Genomic DNA, 14,266 nt, shown 5'->3' on the forward strand with positions numbered 1-14,266 from the left:
GGGAAAGTTATAGTTACAGTATGTCAGACAGCTAATGGTTAAACAGGAAAGAACAGTTGTGTAAGTAAACTTACCATAACAGTAGACATTCGTATGATCACTGCTGCAGTAGCCTAAACTATAAAAGTTATATCCTGCAAGGATATAACAGCCGGCCAGCTTCCAAACCTTCAGGGCGCCTTCCTTGTGCCTAAACCATAAGTCTGCTCAAGTTGAGCTAACTAAAAAGACAGGTTTGCGAACCGCGCCATTCAGAACTTTCATGTCAGCAGAGGGAAGGACGCTGAGCCCTGAAAGGACAATGTTAGAACAACAAAAAAATAAAACTCCACACCCTGGCAATAACAACACATCAAGATGCAAGGTGGTTGAAGGGAGGGGAGGGAGCATCTACTGCAGCTGAGATCATTCAAACATCTACTGTTATGTTAAGTTTACTTACCCAACTGTACTATGTTCTTCATATTGATCACTGCTGCAGTAGCCTACGCTATAGAAGTATATTACCTTAGCTTATAAATTTTAGGAGGTAGATGTAGAACAGTCCAGAAGGCCCTGAGGAATTGACTGATCAAAACCTAGAGAACGAATCAAGCTTGTCATGCCTTGCAAAATACTGCTAGAATCCAACCGTTTCCAAAAAGCCATAGATGAAGCCAAGGCCGTGGAACAGTTTTATTGTGGTGAGTATAACAAAAGGTAATAGCCTTAGACAACCATTTGGAAATAGTCCACTTTGACACAGGTTATCCCTTTTTCTTATCTTCACAAGAAATGAACAATTCATCTGAAGATCTGAAAGATTTATTTCTGTCAGAAGAGTACCCAAGTTGTCTGTGGACATCCAAGGTATGAAGCATCCTTTCTCCCTCGTATTTAGGTTGAGGAAAGAAATGGGGAGATGGATAGTTTGACGAAGTAAACTTGGATACGACTTTAGGCATGAAGGAAGGATTAGTTTTCAAAGAAACTCTGTCCCTGTGGAAAATGAGGTAGTGCTGACTCACCATAAGAGCTTGCAACTTAGATACCCTTTTTGAACAGGTCAATGCAATCACTAAAACTGTTTTCCATATTAAGAACCTGATAGCCAGGTTAGCTGGTTCAAATGTAGCAAGCATTAGCTTCTTTAACATAAAATTTAGATCCCAAGAGGAGGTAAATGGTTTTCTAGGAGGCCTCTTATGCAAAACTGCTTTCAAAAACATTTTGACATGAGACTGTATTGGAAGAGGAGGACCTATGGGCATACAAGCTAAAATGGCCAATAAATGAACCCTGATGATGGAGTAAGAAAGGCCATAGTATAAAACCAGAGAACAACTATCCCTGAACAGGTGATTGTTATGTTTCTGGTACCAATTAGAAAATCTTTTCTCTTTGGTCCTGCTGCAAGTCCTCAGTAAACAGGTAACTAAACAGAATTATGACCCTATCATCCAGGCATTCAACTGACACTGATTGCAGGCAAGTCTCCTGATCTTTTGTGAGTAGATCCAGTCAACGGAGGCACTACAGTGTTCTTGGGGGATTCATTCTGAAACTTCAGAAGAGCTAGGACATCAAAGGAAAGTGTGGAAAATCATTCAGGGACATTCCTGTCCAAGAAAAGAAAAAGGCATCTGTCATCCGGGCCTTCTTGCATGGAGACCTGAAGCAGAATCTTACCAGTTGAGTATTCAGAGAAGAGGCAACTAGGTCTACTTGAGCTACTCCCCACAGAAGGAACAAATCTTGGAAGCCCCCCCCCCTCTCGTTTCCATTCATGAGGGTCTGTCCTTGCCCTGCTCAGCTTGTCTGCCACACAGTTTTGCTCTGGCTGAATGCAGGATGACTGCAGAGTGAGACTGCACTGTGAAGCTATATCCCAAACTAATATGGCTAGTCTGCAAAGGGAGTACGTCCTGGTTCCCCCTTCCTTGTTAATGTACCACTTGAATGTGTTACTGTCTGTAACAACTTGAAGAGGTCCTGGGGATGAAGGTTGGTTCAGAGACTTGAGTGCCTTGGATCATGCCAAGCATCACTTTTATATTTATGTGATTACATCTCTTCTTGGTGTCTCACACATCTTTCACTTTTATCTCTTCTCATACTGCTTCCCAAGCAAAGTCCAAGGTGTCTGTAGTGACCGACTGCTTTGGAACAGAGAGGAAGAAGGAACAACCTAAATTTAAGGATATTTGCGGTCTCCACCAAATGATTTCTCTTCTGATAAGCCTCTACAATGGGATTTGAAATGTCAAATGATGTTAGTGCTGGTACACAAGACACTTCAGATACTATTGTATCTTTCTTATGTGGAGTCTTGCTAGGGGTATCATGAGAATCACAGATGCCATGAGACCCAAAATCCTGAGGTATTCTCTTGCAGTGACTGAAGTCTGAGTGGAAAACCTTAGAAATAGATTATTTGAACTGAGGTGTTTAGCTGACATCCTAAAAACACACCCCTGTGTGAAGACTTTTGAATGTTCTCTTGGACATACAAGCTAAAATGACCAATATGCTTGTGTAAGAGATCTCTCACCCAACTCAGGAAATCCCTGAAACTTTGAAAAAGACTCATTGAAGACTAGCAAGTCATTTAAATATTGAAAACTGTGGATACCTTGTAGCTTGCAATTAACTAGAACTGGAGCTAGACATTTTATAAACACTCTTGGTGCAGTGGATAGTTCAAAGGATAATGCAGATAATTAAGGACAATGTATTTTAGACACAGAACCTTAAAAATGCCTGAAATTTAAATGAATAGGGATAGGATAATAAGCATCTTTTACATCTAGAGTTACTAGGAAACGTGAAAGAGGAAGTCGACGTAACAGGTTGTGAAGTGACAGCATTTCGAAATTGGGCACTATCACAAACAGGTTCAGGATTTCCAAGCATTTTCTTTCTTTGGCACTAGAAACATCCTTGAATAAAGACCCTTTCCCACCTGGGAAGGAGGAACTGGTTCTATCACTCCCAGGGACAGCATTTGATAAAGAACAGATTGAAATAAAATAGTCTGTTCTGGTAGATAGGGATTACCCCCTGGAAAGGAATAATTTTCTCCCACTGCCATCTGTAACCTTGATGAATTATCTTCAGAACCACTTGTCTGAAACTATCTGCTGCCAAAGAGAAAAGCAGAGATTCAGACTTTCTGGAATTGACAGGGGACTGCCAGGGTGGGAGGTAGGGGACAAGTTCCCTTAAACAGTCATTCTAACTTGTACTGTCCTTGGTTTTGAGTGTTTACCAAATTATTTTTGGAATCCCTTTGCCATTTTTTCTTAAATGGCTGTTTACCTGCATTTTGTTGCGAACGTTTATTTTGTTTTTTTTTTGCCAAAACTGGATGAGGGGTTACAGAATCCCTTACAAAATTTGGAAAAGGAGGGCTGAAAAATCTTAACAGATTATATCAACTTACCCCTTCCATCAAACGTTTTGATCTCCTCTGCTGCAGAGGGGCTAAAAACTAAATCTTTATCTAAGGGAGAACTTAAAATCTCATTTTAACATCATTTGTGATACCAGTGACCAAAGCGCTTGAAGAAGGATTAACTGAGTCATACACACACACACACACACACACACACATATATATATATATATATATATATATATATATATATATATATATATATATATATACACATACATATATACATATATATATATATATATATATATATATATATATATTAAACAATGAGTAATGACTTATACAATATGAGAAACTAAATTATTTTGTTTTATTTATTTTGAATTTGTTAACTGGAGTACAGTACTGGTCCCACTGGTCCCATTTCAGTCTTAGCCCATACAAAACACAACAGATACATGACATCATATACACAGATAATAACAAAATGCAATATATAGCCATATGGTATATACAAAGTGAACATCATAGTTGGCTTGAGGATATAAAGGCAATAGATAAATGGCATTATATACACATGGGCCAGGAACCCTGTCACCTTTAGTAAATTCAGTTACTGAATTGTAAGTACACTGCCTTGATGTCATTAAAGAAAAATGCAACAGAGACCAGAAGAAAATCAGCTATAAAAGGTAAAGGAAAACACGGACTGGGAAGAATCCAGCAGCTGGTACAAGACATGGCTTCCAGTAATCTAGAGAGAAGAAAATAAGTCAAGTGTACTCGTAGCTGATTAAAATAAATGAAACACTGTAGGAGTATTTCAACTCATATAATAAAAGGCTGGAAAAAAAACAGTAGAGGCTTTAAAAAGTTTGTCAGATGAGCTGAAAAAACTACAAAAATCATAGGATGAAATGAAGAAAAGACTGCCTGCTTATGAGACTGCTCAAGAAGAGATGTTTCAAAAATGACAGAATTACAGGACAGACCACATAGGGAAAATCTGAGATTTTCTGTTATGCCAGGGGAAACTAAAAGGAACAGACTCAAGTAATGTTATGAAGACAGAAACAAGCAACTGGACTGGTATTCCACAGCAGGAACTGTTAATTGAAAGGGCACACAGTGTGTATGCTCTAATTCTGGCCACAAGAAAGCAGCCAAGATCTGTATTAGTAAAGATGCAAACCTACTGACAGAAAGAGTTGATCTTGACAAAACTGTGTCAAAAGGGCAAAGTATTAAAAGTTGGAGACAGTAGAGTGTCTGCAGAAAATGATTATTCACTGTTCCCCAGGCAGGAGAGAAACAAATGGATTCCAGTAATCAATGAATGTCGAGAGGCAGGTGTGAGATTCAAGCTGCTCTATCCAGCTGTCTTCAGAATATTTTTCTTTTCCTGGAGAACAGAATCATTTTTTGATGCAGAACAGGATAAGGAGAAAATATAAAAGTTTGTCCAACAAAAAGTGAGCCATCAAGCCAAAGGGGACTCTACTTCTCATTCTTTGGATAAAAAAGGACTTTGGAACAGTGGAGAAGGTTTCACTGGCAAAGGAAAATACTTGAGAGACAGAAAAAAGTACAGGAGATGAACAGAAGAATTGGGAGTACCTTAGAACTGGAACAGAGTCTGGAGTTGGGAGAAAAAGATGGTAAGGAAGAAGACCAGCAACATGGAAATTAGTGAATAAATGTGAGAGTCCAAAGCATCAGTTGCATTTTGAAATACAGCTTTATAAGAAAATGTGTAAACAGTGGACTTTTGTTGACTTTGTTAAAGTTGTGGGGAACTGAAAAGCATTTGCCTCACTTTATGTCATAAATGTTTGGAAGGACACTGAGGGGAGGGGAGGGGAAGAAGATGGAAAAGGAGGTAACTATAACTAAAACAATTTATGACCTTAACAGTATTTCTATGAAATATTTCAGAATACAAACTGCAGGCTTTTAGTAAAGTAGTATATTTGTTCGTTTATGTGATAAAAAGTTACTACAGCAAACAGGTGCCTTTTCTTCCTCTTCACTTTTGGTATTAAGAAACATAAGCATTATACTGGAAAAAGAGAAGAAAAGCTAGACAAAAGCATGTCTAAGCTAATAGGCTGTAATCTTGAGTTGTTCAGGCAGGTGGATATGGTGCAAAAGTACACAGATCATAATATATGTAGAGCTGATATGTTTTCTCTTACTTATGCATAGTTGAATGTCCGTATTAAGACCCTAGGCTTAATCTAACAACTTTTAAGTGGAAGCAAGTAAATATGTGAACACCAAATATAATAAAAATTTTTCCTTTAGCAATAAATATTTCAGCTTGTCTTTCGGGCTGCAGTAGAGGACTACATTTTTTTTCTTTTATATTTCCATGGAGAGAAGCTGATAATATGGCAATGCCAGCACACTGGTTTCTTCTAGGCTAAAAGTTAATATTTTCTGAAAGCATGCAAGTTGTTTTCATATATGGGGGAGGAATAAAGATAAAAAAAAGAACAGACACCAATTAATTTAAGTAAAAGAACAGGCAATAAAGTGTCTTAGCATGGATGATCTCAGTTTCAGGTTAATGAAGGCCTGTGTTAGCAGCTGTCTATTTGGGACAAATGTTCCTATTAGGAAGGTGAAGCTTCATTATTTGAAGATATAAACAGTTATGTGTGTTTGTATTAAGTTAACAAGTTATGGAAGTGTTCTGAGGGTGTGTTTGAGTGTTTTGTTTAAAACAATCTTGTAAAATGTGACATAGGTTCCAATGTTGATAAGAAAAAAATGGTATAAAGGATTAACTTGCCAAACATTAGTGGTTGCAAGTACCACAAAAGCTAGAAACAGACATTTAAAAGGCTGCCATGTATGGTTGATGGGAGTAGTAACTTCATGCAGTTGTGGTGAAATTTTCCATGTTGTCTTGGACTGTGATTGGTCTTGCAGGTGTGGACAAAAGGGAAATATTAATTAATTGTAACAGGAAGTGCAGCATGTGGGTGGCAATGCTGCAGGAGATGCATTTGCAGGGAACTGAGCATGTGGATTTGATGAAAGGATTTCAGGGTGAATGTTTGGCAAGGTATCGGGAATAAGGGAAAGGAACAGTACTTATATTATTTGCTAGAGGAGCTCCAATAGTGACAGAAGAAGAAAAAGAAGATGGTAATGACAGATTTGTGTGTGGGGGGGGGGGGGGGGGCTACTGGTGGGTGATGAGGATTATACTGAAATGTATTTGTATTCCACCCAGAGCAGCTGTTGTGTATCTTAAAAAATGTTGAGAGGGATAGTCTGCTTTTGTAGGGGAATACTGCTTGTGGGTGGGGACTTGACTTGTATTTGCATCAGTGGGGATGTGTCTGGGGGGCCTGGACTAGAAAATATAACAAATGAGGGTAGATTTCTGAAGAGATTTATGAAAATACATGGTGTGAATGACATGGGTTCGGTGATGCAACTTGGAGAGAATTTACATATTGTTCCCCAGGTACAATAACTGTGCTAGACTAAATGGAAATTATATTTCACAGGAATATGTGCATTTGTTTATGGACTCTGATACACATCTGGTGACTATTTCAGATCACATGCCAATGGTTACTAGGATAAAGATGCAGGGTGACATGCCAATTGTTACTAGGATAAAGATGCAGGGTGGAGGAATAGAGATGGGATGCTGGTGCTTCCCCACCTGCCTGTTGGAAGGACAGCAGTTTAGGGAATGAGTAGTGGAAATTATTTGGGGGTTACTGGGGAAGACAGAATGCACTCCAGGGATTGTAGATAGTTAGTGGATTAGGATGAAGGTGGACTTTGAAATTAGGGTACAGATAATAGAAAAAGAGATCTGATTAAGAAGTAACAGGAAATATTTACAGGTGCTGATTACAGAATGGAGGGAATCTCACTGAGAAGGGGCAATCACAGAGTGTTGGAGAGAAAGTGGGGGAGTGCCTGTATTATATGCATGAGTTTGGAGGGACTCTTCTTGAGCAACTGCTTTTGATGGTAACTCCAGACTACACAGACTTTTAGTGCATCGACTTAACAGGAAATAGAAAGGGTTATTGCAAAATTTAGGGGAGCCTATGGCAAGAAGGGTTACTGGAGGTGTTTTGGAAATTGTATGGGCATTTGTATTGGGCACAGAAGTGCGGAGGTCAAGGGAAAGCATATATGGAAATATTCACAAAAGACTTCAATATGCCAGATGTGGAGGTGACTGGGGCTCACTGGTGTCCATATTTATGGGGACATGATAGGGCGAAGTATTTGGGAGTATGGATTGGAAGGGATTCTGTTGTGGCAGCTGGGGATGTGTGGGGGAGAAGACTATGCAGGGGATGCTATAGACACTGAAAAACTGGGTGCTCTTGCCTGTGGATGTGGATATCGAGATGCAGGTACTTGAGGTGGTTTTGGTCCCTTTGTTTTTTTACACAGGGCCGGTGTGTTTGTTGACCAGAGGATAGGTTGTGGATAGTGGTTACTGGAGAATTGGGGAGTTCTGACTAGGAGGGGAAGAGGGAAGGAATGGGATGGGTGTACTTTGATCCTCCCAGTGGAATGGGGAGGTTTTGGATTACCTGATTTGGGGGATGTTTTGCAACTGCATAGCTGCATGGTTGAGGCATGGCAAAGGTAGAAGGCTGCAGTTCAGGGTGAGAGGGATATGGTGAATTGGGCGGGAAATTCAAGAAATGGAGAGGAAGTGGGATTTTGGACACAGATCCTTGAGGAGAGTGATGGCAGTCATACACTGCATTGTATTTATGGAGTGGTGGGGAGTGTGCTGGGAATTGAGTTAACACAAGAGTGAAGGGGGGTTCTGCAGGATGGCTGTGGTTGGGGTTGCAGAGGGTTGGCAAGAGGGGACTGGAATTTGCTGGGGAAATCTGAAGGAGGATCCAAGGTATTGGAAGTGGATAATTAGAGAGGGAAGGGTGGTGGGGTGGAAAGAGGCCAGGAAGACAGTTGGATTGTAGTTTAATGACTGCCTTCCCTATTATGGATTGATGTCAGATTTTAGGCAGGGAGTGGAAATGGGGGAACCGTGGGTGAAAGACCTGAACTGGTTGAGTTTTTGATTGTGTCTGGAATGATGGCTGCTGTTCGAAATCGGGAGTTGGTGAGTGTATATGATATTCCACAAATATTATGGTAGTCAGTTTGAAGAGGTCTGGGAACACTGGGAGGACAGACTGGATGAGCAATTCATGGTGAAAACTGGGGGAACATGTGTATGTGGGGCTTTGACGTGTGCAGCGGTGTCTACGGGATTTGGGATTTTTGCTTGGAGGTGTTTGCATGGATACTTTTGTACCCCAGGCAGACTCCAAGGACTGAGGAACTTTATACATCCTATCTGACTTTTTAGGGGTAGCTGGCTAACTATCAGGAAAATTACAGGCAGTAACACACACATCCTCTAAAGCTGAAAGAACTGGAGGAATAGGCAAAGGTTTCTGGAAATTACCACTGTAAGGGACTGAAAAACTTCAGTGTCCTCCCATTGAAAACTCTGGAACATTCTGGTAGTAGTCTCAGAGAAATAGAAATTCCTATATGGAGAATACGAAACTGAGCTGTCCTCCGAGTCTGAATTAGAAATCTGAGGGGAAAACCCTGTATCTGTCCCTTCATCTTCTTCTCCGGATTAAGAACTTTGAATATGTTCAGAAAAAGAAGTATCCCTCTTTCTTCAACTAGAAACTATTTTCTAAGAAGGAACAATAAATTAAACCGTGAGGCAGATCTAGTAAATTACTCCTGTCCAAAGAAATTAGGAGTAGATGCATGTTTACTGCTTCTTTTTTGACAGGAAAGATGGTCCAGCAGTGTTATTAATGGCAGCAGCAGCTTCACCTGGGATAGGCACAACATTCTTACCAAACAGGGAAGCCTTCCCTTTTCCCCTCCCAGGACCAACAAGAGTGGCTCTCCCTCTTGCCCACTGAGTGGACCCCAACAACCACAGAGGACATGGTTAACCCTCTGGGTCCATACTGGCTGTAGGTGCTACACCAGAGGGATCTGGGATAAAAGATGAGTGGTCTGAGGTACAACTAATGGCTATAGCAGCATCACACAGCTATGGCTGAGGCAAATTGGTAGCCTAATGTGGTGGCAAAGACTGTTTAACAACTTCTTTTTGTGGCTGGAAGAAGTATTGATCATGGGACTGACAGTTTGTTCCATGGTCAAGATGACAATAATGCATCTTTCCTGTGGAAAACAAGCAAGAGCCGGTACAAATTTAAAGTCTTTTAAAAGTCAGCTTTTTCACAGAAAAACATGGTAAAAAGTACTTTAAACACTTTGGCAACTACAAAAAGTAAAACAAATACAATTTCTTCACAGAAAAAAATGTATTTAAATACTTTAAACAACGTTTAAACTGACAGAAAAAATAAGTGGCCCCATTTAAAAGTACAATACAGTCTCATGATAGTCTGTTACAGGAAAGTGTTATCAATAAACATTTTTTTAAAACAGAAAGTTTTTTCTTCTCAAAGGGAACTTATCTGCCTAGTAAAGGAACAGTACAACCTGACCATCAATTCTCAAAAGCCTCAACGGAGCATACTCTATAGTGACATAAAAATTCTGAAGGGCTTGGTGTCCAAACCATTCTTTTTAGTCAGCTCAGCTCAACCTGACTAAATGTTTGGGTGAGAGGAATGTGTCCTGAAGCTCTGGAAGCTTGCTGGCTGTTATATCCTCACAGAATATAATCCATATAGCTTAGGCTACTGCAATAGTGATCACTATATAGAACATCTATATGTGATTAGAAATGCATTATAATGTAAATGAAATTTATTTCTAAAATATATAATTTATTGCATAAAGGGAATAAAAATTTATGAACTGATTTGACTATCTTAAGTAAAAGCTACATAATTAATTATTAGAAGCCTGAATTGGAACTACATCAATTTGGAGTAGAGCTAATTATTACATCATCAGAAGTGGAATATAAAATACTTGTTTGCATATTAAACTGTTCCTGATGAAGATTAAATGAAATAGTCCAAAATGTTTGCTGCCTTTTACAGTAAATGGAGCTTCTATTTATATTAACAAATGATAAATATTACCTTTGGGTGCAACCTTTTTTGCATGATATATGAATTACCTACAACCCAGCCCTGGTCTATTTCTATTACAGAGATACATTAATTTACAAAGAAACCTCCTTATCCCAGCATTCATTTCAGTCGGCAAAGATGCTGTTGTGATGTGCTGCTCAAGTGCATGCTGCTAAATACTGCAGTGCATAGGTAAAGTGCAGTTTGTGAAACTGCTAATGCGGTTGCTGAAACAGAAGTAAGGAATATTATACATTTAAAAAAAAAGATTCAGACAAGGTTAGTGTCATTTGTAATTATATTTCTTTGTGTAGGAATTGGTTTACTATGAAAAGTGAATTTCTCAACATGTTTCACCATTTAGTGGCGACATTTTTCAGTAGCTGCATGGATTTCCCTTCCACTGTAATGACCAAATTAGTTAGTAGGATGTAACAGACTTTGCCTCCAAAATGGAGTCCAACTCACTTCAGTGGGATGTAAAACCTTTCTAATAGAAAATATCTTCTTGTTAACTATTTACATGTGAGCCTTTGTAAACATCCACAAGCTATTGCTTACTAGTTTGCTCATTTTAACCCTGCAGTGAACTTGGCTTTCTGGATGAGAGTTGTACCTTAGTTATTAAAACACAAATAAAAAAAATAATAATTATGCAGCAGGTTCCTTCTGCCCTAGAATAAAAATTAGAATTTTGGATTTAGGCTAAATTTATTAAAAGCGAGAGAGAGAGAGATATTTCTTGTACTTTTCCCTTACCTGCACAGGGTGCCTGTTGAAAATCTGAGGCCCGTAACTGCAGTTGAGCTTAACTAAAAGTGAGAATGTGGGGAATGTAATAAGTCTGAGGTAGTATTATCTTAAAGTTTTTTCCCCCTCCTCCGAGATACAGAAATCTCAAAATTACTAAGCAGCAGAGTGTTGAGAAAGTGAGGATGCTGGGAGATGAAGCACTCTGCAAAATATGCTTTTTTTTTGTTGTTGCTTTTCTTTTTTTAAAATGGTATTTTATTTTTATTTTATTTTATTTTACATTTGCTTACCATGAAAGTCCAACTGGACAGGCTGCCCATTTTCAGAGTTGGCCCGGGGAGAAAAGCTCCAATCTGATCAACACTAGTATGTGAAAAATAGCTCCACTTAATACAATACAAAATCAATGTCGTACACAATAACAGGAGTTAGATTTAGAGGTAGAGAAAGACAGTAAGACAGTGCACTTAATACAGTAAAAAAACAAACACATTACTACACATTTAATTTATTTTTCAAAGTGCTGGGACTTGCAAGTTCAGGTCCTGTACTTTTGACGAAAGACACTTGCAAGGACTTACTCTCTTAGCTTTCAATTTTACTGCTCTCTACATAGTCTTAGCCTTCACGGCATGTACTTGAAGAGTGCCAGAATCTTCTCCATTCTCACATGCACACCCTTCAGTGCAGGTCTTTAGCCCTACTCTTTTTATGACTCTCTTCATGTCCCTATGGCACTTGTACATTACAGATGTCACCATAAATCACACTGGAATGGAACTCTTGTGTAATCATACCTCTCTACTGTTCAGATTTTCGCAGAATGTCCAGAATTTTGCCTCATATTTTTGGTGTGTTCCTCATAAAATTTGTGGTTTTCTGGCACATCACTGTGATGATATAATGCTTGAAGTCACCAAATAATGACATATATTTCAGTTTCAGACTTCAAATTCTCTAAAAAATGTATTTTAACACAAACCCTATTACCCTAGCAACTTTCTAAGTTTATAACAGCAATATTTAAAATCTGTCCCTATTTATGGGCCTTTGTATCCCCATTTTGTCAAGCTTTGTCTAGATTTCCTGCACTAAGAGGTTGAGAGGTATGCTTGTGTTCTTTTGAAATCTTCATATCACTGTGCATTTTTGTTTGTTCCCTCTAGTCAATGAAAACTACTTCTATCCACCAAATATTCACACACATTACAGACCATATTTATTTCCTCCTTTAAAGTTTTCTTGTTGGTGCTTACTTCCAGAACTCAAGTAGCACTTCTTTGTCATGCATGGAAACGAGGAATTACTAATACATAAGTTTCAGATTCTCTCAATACTCCTATCAAATCCAGCACAGCTCCTACCCATGTCTGATAAACGCACCACAAACAGTCTGAACTGTGGCCATCTTTTAGCATGTTAATCCAGTGCTTGAATTCTATTGACAACCAATATAATTACAACCTCCAGTTTCTAATTTCCAGAAGTAATTAAAATATTAAAAACAAACATAACTTAACGTGATATGATTATATATGTTTTCCTTTTTTTTTGGGGGGGGGGGGCTGTCTCAAAATATATGTGTTTTTTGAAGTCATAAGTAAGATATACACTTCCTGACCATTACAGTGTCTGATGTGCTTGTTTGATAAGTAATCCTTACCTGTGTATTTGCTGCAGTATCCACCTGCCATTCCTTTTCATCTGCAAATCGAAACTGGCTGAATGAATCACCTGATAGAAAACAAAAGTATGTTACAATAGCAATGCAATTCAGTATGAGACCAGCTTGGTTAAAATCTCAATATTTGACACAAACAGTTTTTTCCTGCAATGTTAAGTGTCTTTTCAATGGAAAGGCTCAAACACACTACATGACAAGTATATTTTTTTATCACTTACAAACATCTGTTAAAATCGGCCTTTTTTAATATGTTTTTATTTCCTCTGCTTATATCTTTTCTGCTGATCTATGGATGTTTTGTGACATTACAACCACTTCAAAATCACTCAACAGCTTTTGTATGATTGGTACACACACACACAAACACACATTTGTTTTCAGCACGTAGCTGCATTCAAAAGGCGTTAATAATATAACTTTCCTTCTGAAATTCAAAGCTAGTTCTTGCAATAATAAAAAAATGATACCACTGCTTCTACTGTTTAACGCTATTTCTTTTAATAATAAATAATTACAAAAAAGAAAATGCATACAATTATAAATGTCCATTAGCAGGCATGGATTCAAGGTCTTCTCAGTGCATGTAGCAAACGCAGACACGTTAGTGTAACTATGAAGGGGATATTAAGTTTTGTGAGTTTCCAATCTCTAGATTATACTAAGAGCAGAAATCCATTCCAAGTATGTTCTGCATAAGATATTATCAAATCACATATTTTTCTATTAAGTAAGGAAATGTGAACAGATTCAGGGCAGATGGTCAGCAAGCTTTGGAGTAATACCTGTGACCTCTGCTGTACATACATACATCTGTCACGGTAAAGGAATTAACAGACAAGTGAACAAACCAAGTCAACATAGGCTAGAAAAAGGACTCATTCCAATTTCATTATTATAAAGCATTACACTGTCGCCATTCTCTTGTACAAAGGGCATGATTCTAAGGCTGCAATATTAAATTAATGTCATGTTTTATATGAAGTCCATGATGAATTTAAATTTCACTTGTACTTTTACTCTGCAAATACTTGTTAACTAAATAGTCTTATTCTCTTCTCTATATCTCTGCCCCTAATGTTTCAAAACAGTTTCTCATAATCCTGAATTTCTGCCCCATTTTTAATGATCACTGAGTTACCATCTCAGTTATCAACCACTGCTAAGCATGGTGGTTCTTCACCAGTCAAGATAACAGATAGCAATAAACAATACATTAAGAAACAGATGATAGGACAGCAGGATAGCATGACTGCCTCCATGTTAGTTTTTCAAGCACAACTAGGCATGACTACTCACCTAGTAGGGTAAAGATGCAAGAGGGAAATAATGGGTATATTGTTCCAGTGCCTTATCATCATAGTGTGTAACATG

The 14,266-nt window shown here is 38.4% G+C and overlaps 1 protein-coding gene across 1 annotated transcript in view; it reads right to left on the reverse strand.

The window, feature by feature from the left end:
* AVEN (apoptosis and caspase activation inhibitor) overlaps window positions 1-12,946 on the reverse strand; it is a 174,042-nt gene extending 161,096 nt beyond the window's left edge. Inside the window, exon 1 of the mRNA XM_044074156.1 lies at window positions 12,875-12,946. The gene's annotated coding sequence lies outside the window, so the exon portion shown is untranslated. The remainder of the gene's footprint in view (window positions 1-12,874) is intronic.
* Window positions 12,947-14,266: the final 1,320 nt, after the last annotated feature.

Source organism: Protopterus annectens, chromosome 6.part0 (genome assembly GCF_019279795.1).
Source record: "Protopterus annectens isolate FY-2018-M chromosome 6.part0, PAN1.0, whole genome shotgun sequence".
Lineage (NCBI taxonomy): Eukaryota > Metazoa > Chordata > Ceratodontiformes > Protopteridae > Protopterus > Protopterus annectens.